This window comes from Ixodes scapularis, unplaced genomic scaffold (genome assembly GCF_016920785.2).
Source record: "Ixodes scapularis isolate PalLabHiFi unplaced genomic scaffold, ASM1692078v2 PGA_scaffold2__306_contigs__length_199485367, whole genome shotgun sequence".
Taxonomy (NCBI): domain Eukaryota; kingdom Metazoa; phylum Arthropoda; class Arachnida; order Ixodida; family Ixodidae; genus Ixodes; species Ixodes scapularis.
The window spans coordinates 70,388,032-70,394,031 of record NW_024609857.1 but is presented as its reverse complement, the minus strand read 5'-3'; positions in this window follow the sequence as shown (position 1 = coordinate 70,394,031).

Here is a 6,000-nt window from a genome sequence, read left to right as displayed (position 1 = left end):
ACCTTGAAAAAAATTACAGGTATACTGTTACATTCTCCTTAGCCTCCTGAAGATGTAAATCACTGGATTGAGCCACTACCATATTGTTTTGTCTCATAACTGATGCAGGTATCTTCTTTTTTTCTTCAACTCAGTTCGACGTAGGAGCTGCCAAGGCGTCCTGTCCCTTTCACGTGAGCAGTGGCCAGCACTGGAAGAAGCAATCTTTGGACTGCTGTAATCTATTCTTTGGGCAACTGAATAAATTTCTTTGAAGCAGAGACCTGGTGTTTGCACAGCAGCTCCACAGAACAAACAACACAAGCACAAATGTTTCTGTGCCCAAAGCCTTCGTAGCTGCTTGAACTTATTGATCTGAGCTTGCACGTTGCAATGTTAAGGCAAGATGCAGATATAGTTAACGTCTCTCTAAAAAAATTGGGGGCACCTTATGTTTGGATGCCTAGCTTGATCAACTTGGAACGTCCAGCCGAATTGAAGCAAGGATCTAGCCGAACTGAAGCATGCAGCCGAATTGAAACTTGTAGCCGAACTGAAGATTTAGCCAAAATTAAGCGTCCAGCCGAATTGAAACTTCTAGCCGAATTGGGGATGTAGCCGAACTGGATCGTCCAGCCAAATCTAAACTTCTAGCCGAATTGAGGCAATAGCCGAATTGAGGCGTCAGCCGGATTGGGACGACACCGAGGGGAAAGGTCCCCTTTTGCGTCGGTTTCTTCTGAGAGGATAAGCCGAGAAAATCCCCTTTCTGAGCGACGGGCGATGGGTGCGGCAGCAGCGACCTCGTGACTTACGGGTATCTTCAGCTCCTATCGCGTAATCTGCCCTATTGTTTGGCTCTCGCCAAGCCTAGCCGCTCGGGGGTAGGTTTTACGGAGCTGGAAGGCTGGGCCCTCGCAGTCACCGAATTTGAGCTGTCGAAGTTCTTTGGTTTAGCACGTGGCAAAGTAAACGCATACTTGGGAGCTGCGATGCATCCCCGCACGCACTGAAGGAACGTTTCATAGATATATTCTCGGTTGATTTAGGAGCTCTAAGCACATGCGCAAGATGTGGTGACCTGAATATGTAAGGATGACTTACATCTTCACAAAATATTTCATCTTAAAAAAAAAACGGCTTATCACCTCAAACCTGCGTCGAATTGGGATCAATGGAAAAGAAAACGATGTACCAGGCGCGGGCATCTTGTAGAAGGTCTCTGTTTTCTAGCAGCGAGCACAAATTATTGTGTGCGTAGCTCACACTATTTGATGTCTAACGAATGTAGATGACATTTATATTTACGCATCCCAACAACCACATGAGGTGAGAAGGCAGCATAGGTGTGTGTCGATACTAAAAAGTTTTAGAGGATCGTCTTTAGCTCTTGGATAACCGTACCCTACAACAATATATAAGCTATAACCTTTCTGTGAGCATTCTTTATCGAGTGCGGCTATCGAAGCGTGTCGTGTTATAGTTCAACGCTGCTTAAATCGGTGCTGAAGCACGTGCTGCCCCTTTAAAGTAGTTTTGAAGCATTAAAAAAAAAAATGTAGCCGATCTTTTTTTTTTTTTTTTACATGAAACGCGTTTGCAATTTGTCATTGCAAACCCATTTTAGGTATACTGCCACACAGTTAGCACGGACAAACTATCCCCCGTCTTTCTCATTTTGTTTTCTTAGAAGTGAATGATGTTTAGAAAACTGTAATGCAACTATCCTACCTAAATGGCAGAGCTAAGTGCTAGACAATACATGTTGCTGGCAGAAATAGTAAAAAGCGCCGACGTCGCGTTCGGGCTAACAGTGCCACGTAAAGCACGCATACCGCTACAAGGTCAGCGCAAGCATAATATGTCAATGGATTTATTACACAATTTGTTTCAATAGATCAAAGGTTTCAAGACATCTTCGCAGCGCCTTGAGTATCACAGCTGACAACGAGTCCCACTTATTAACGGCTTTGGCTTGCTTTATCAAGTCGTCAAAAGCAGTCATCTCCGCGGTTTCAGAAAAAGTGAGGTTCAGGCTTGGTCGGAGATCGCTACGGTCACACTGGTATGATTTTTTAGTTTTATCTCGCATATATACGCTTCTTGCTCAAATGAACAGGGGCATCTAACTTTTCGCTCATCTTGGCCTTTAGCGCGACGTTTAACAAGTTCTGAAACACACAAAGCAAAAGTGATTTAATTAACTCAGGATTATAGGTTGTGAGAAATATTTATAAAGTTCGAGGTTTCCTAGAGTCGAATTTTGTATTCAATTCTCCCTCCCCTCACCATCACTTCCTTTCCTCCAAATAAACAACGTAAATTATTTTATGAACCACTAGTAATAGAGCGTACTCGCAAAATGTCTATTTGGCGTAAGAAAGGCCTTGTTTAAATGTTCGAGCAATAAACTGGTGTTCTTACTGTGCGTGAAACAGCCAGCACGAACGCAATATTGACATTTTTACGCAAGGGCCATGCAGAATTTAGTGTATAAGAACAAATTGATGCCTCGTAAGTTGGTGCCCAATGAAAGCACTCTTTCCGGAATTGCTTGTATAAAAATAACTTTTCAACCATAATACCAAAACAAAATAACACCAGTTTTTAGGGGGCCACTAAATTTACTGATTCACTCCGTTAGCGTTGATTGTGCAGCGGTATGCGTACATTACCAGACACTGTTAGCGCAAACACGACATCGGCGCTTTTTGCGATTTTCCCCAGCAATGTATTGGCTCGCACTAAAATCTACAGTTTAGGTGGGATACCCGCATTAACAGTTTCCTAAACATCATTCACTTCTAACAAGAAAAAAAAAGTGGGAAACACCGGCGATAGTTTGTTCGTGCTAACTGCGTGGCGTAGGGCAGCGTCGTAGACTTTCCATTTTACCGGGAGAGGGGGGGGGGGGGGGGGGAGGTGCTGCGCGTTAGCTTCTCGCCAGAACTGGAGATCGAAGCTAACGTAAGCACGCTGGGATTCCATTTCCCATGTATTTTGTCAATAAAGGAAACGTGGGCGTTATTTTGTTTACATGTCAATACTAGAAGCTCGTTACATGGCGCGTAAACAGCATGTCGGTCAGGATCATGGCCCAAACCCGGGGGGGGGGGCTCTGCTTCCCCCCCCCCCCGGATCTCGCCAGGGGGGGCACGAGCCCCGATGCCCCCCCCCCCCCCCCCCCCGCAGTCTACGCCTATTGCGTAGGGTACCTAAAAGTTTTTCACAGTGTTAAATACAATTCTGTGTCACGTTAAAAAAAGTGTCTGCTTTTGCTTTAGTTTCTTTGAGACATCACAAATACCTCGAAGTGGCGGCCCGTGCTATGCTACCAATACAAGCAACGTTGAACAATAACACGACAGGCTAGACTTGCCAAAAAGGGGTTTAATATTGTCTTTTCCGCTCCATAGCCGTACTCGATTAAGAATGTAAATAGCGAGTCTAGCTTACATTTCGTTGTGGGGTAGCACCGTACGATTATCGAAGTGGCTCAAAGCGACCCACTAAAACTTTCTAATATTGCATCCACCCTTGATGCCTTCTCACCTCAGGTGGTTGTTGGGAATGTGTAAATATGAATTTCATACATTTTGCTGGCCATCATGTTCTGCGAGTTAGGCACACAACAGGGCATTTTAGTAAATCGTTTTCAAAGGCCCGCTGCCACTTCAGGCGCGCGCTTCAGAGAATGCATCGAAGTGGCAGCGTGAGCTCCCGCTAAATATAGCGTGCCTGAAAACATAGTCTGCTAAAGTTAGACCGATCTCACCAAGTGTTCGGCGCATGCGTGACGCCGCCATAACTTTAGTTCACAGGAGACAAAATGCAGAGCAGGAGAGGGCTCGTGCTGTCTCGTGCTCCTCACGCGCGGAGCTCCAGCGAGGTTGCCGCACGTGCAGAAAGACTAAAGTTCCCTCGATGCATTGCGGCAGCAGTGGCGTAGGCAAAATGACTGGTGAGATCGGTCTATTTGTGCTCGCTGCTAGAAAACAGAGACCTACTACAAGATGCCCGCACCTGGTACATCGTTTTTTTTCCTATCGATCCCAATTTGAGGCAGGTTTGAGCGTGATAAGCCGTTTTTTTTTCTTTTGAAGATGGAATGTTTTGTGAAGATGTAAGTCATGCTTACATCTTCAAGTCACCACATCTCGCGCATGTGTGTTGAGCTCCTTGATCAACCGAGAATATCTACGAAACGTTCCTTCAATGGGTGCGGGGATGCATCGCAGCTCCCAACTGTGCGTTTACCTTGCCACGGGCTAAACCAAAGAACTTCGACAGCTCAAATTCGGTGACTGCGAGGGCGCAGCCTTGCAGCTACGTAAAACCTACACCCGAGTAGGCACCCTACACCCAAGGGGCTAGGCTTGGCGAGAGCCAAAAAATAGGCCAGATTAAGCGCGATCCAAACCAACGCTTCTTTTTGCGCCTGTAGGTCGTGCGGCTGCGGATGTGACGCATTTCGTGGCGTTTTTGCTGTTTCCGGGCGCGCTTTCTGAGTCAGAACCGTGCGCTTTGGTTTGGAGGGGCGAAACTTCGGGAGAGCGCGCACGCGCGCACGCAGGCACGAGCGCACAAGCAAAGTGCAACTGCGACAGACTGGCCGGCCAGACGGCGAGAAAAAGAGAGAGAGAGAGATCGCGTTGTCATGTTGGAAGAGAATAAAAGGGGGGGAGGAGAAGGCAGCCAGACAGCGAGAAACGCGGAGCCGGAACTAGCTTGCCCTCCACCGATTGGCCGGGACACAGGAGCGCCCTGTACGTCACCGCGCGTTTTTGTGCGCGTTGAGAAGAAGTTGAAATTATCCAACTTTCTTGTGCGCGCCCGGAAGGAGCGAAGAAGCGGCGCGACGTCACGAAAATACGTCACATCCGCAGCCGCACGACCTACAGGCGCAAAAAGAAGCGTTGGTTTGGATCGCGCTTTACGCGATAGGAGCTGAAGATACCCGTACGTCACGAGGTCGCTGCTGCCGCACCCATCGCCCGTCGCTCAGAAAGGGGATTTTCTCGGCTCATCCTCTCAGAAGAAGCCGGCGGAAAAGGGGACCTTTCCCCTCGCCTCGCCGTGCTACAATACAAGAAAGAAAGAGGGCGAGGAGGACTTTCCGCCAGGCGGGAGAATATTTCTGCTGGTCCCCCTTTAAGCAATCCACTTTCGCGTTTCTTTCGCCCCATTAAAAAATTGCGCTGAAACAGCATCGAAACTCCTGCCACCAATGCTGCCTGGAAGAGTGATGTCAATGTTTCAATCCTGTCGTTACGTTGACAGCAGCGTGTCTTTGGTAGGTACGGCGACGACACGTGACAACTTTACCTGAACGACAACGACTCTCTTTCAACCGTCATTTTGGGCACGGTGTGACCACCTAGAATTACAAAGACCTCGTTAAGACCTCCTCTTCACATTGCCTGTCGACAGCCGATATTTCTGGCTTTCCCGTCATCTCGACTCGACCAATCCGAGCCGCTGGGTAAGCTCTAGCCTGCTCGCCCACACGGTTTGTCCGTCGTCAAATACGTCGTCATATTCATCTAATACGTAGGCCTCAGAGATACAAGGTAGTTAATTTATGCACGAAGCTTAGAACGTCCAAATCGTTGCGTGTTTCGAGGGGGTTCGTCGTCGTCTTTCCCTTATGGCGAATTCCACTGGTCGTTTTGGAGCGCGCCGGGGTCGACTTTTCTGGAGCGAGCCTATTTCACTGGGCGATCGGGATTGAGACCGACATGTTTCACTGGTCGTTTTGGATTAGCTCCCGCTCCAGATCTCGATCTGGATCCGATGGCGAATTCCACTGGGTGTTTTGGAGCGCGCCGGGATCAGTTGACCAGATCCGGAATGGAGCTCACAATCCGAATGGGGTCGCGCCGGCGATGGATCCCCCGGTGGAACATGACCACTGCTCTGGGATCGGCATTTGCCTTCATGTCATTCAACTGCCGGGGAATCCCCTTTCCGCGGCCGCCGCGGTCGTTTTGAAGACGCTTTCGCCATCGCGGCGCTAACACG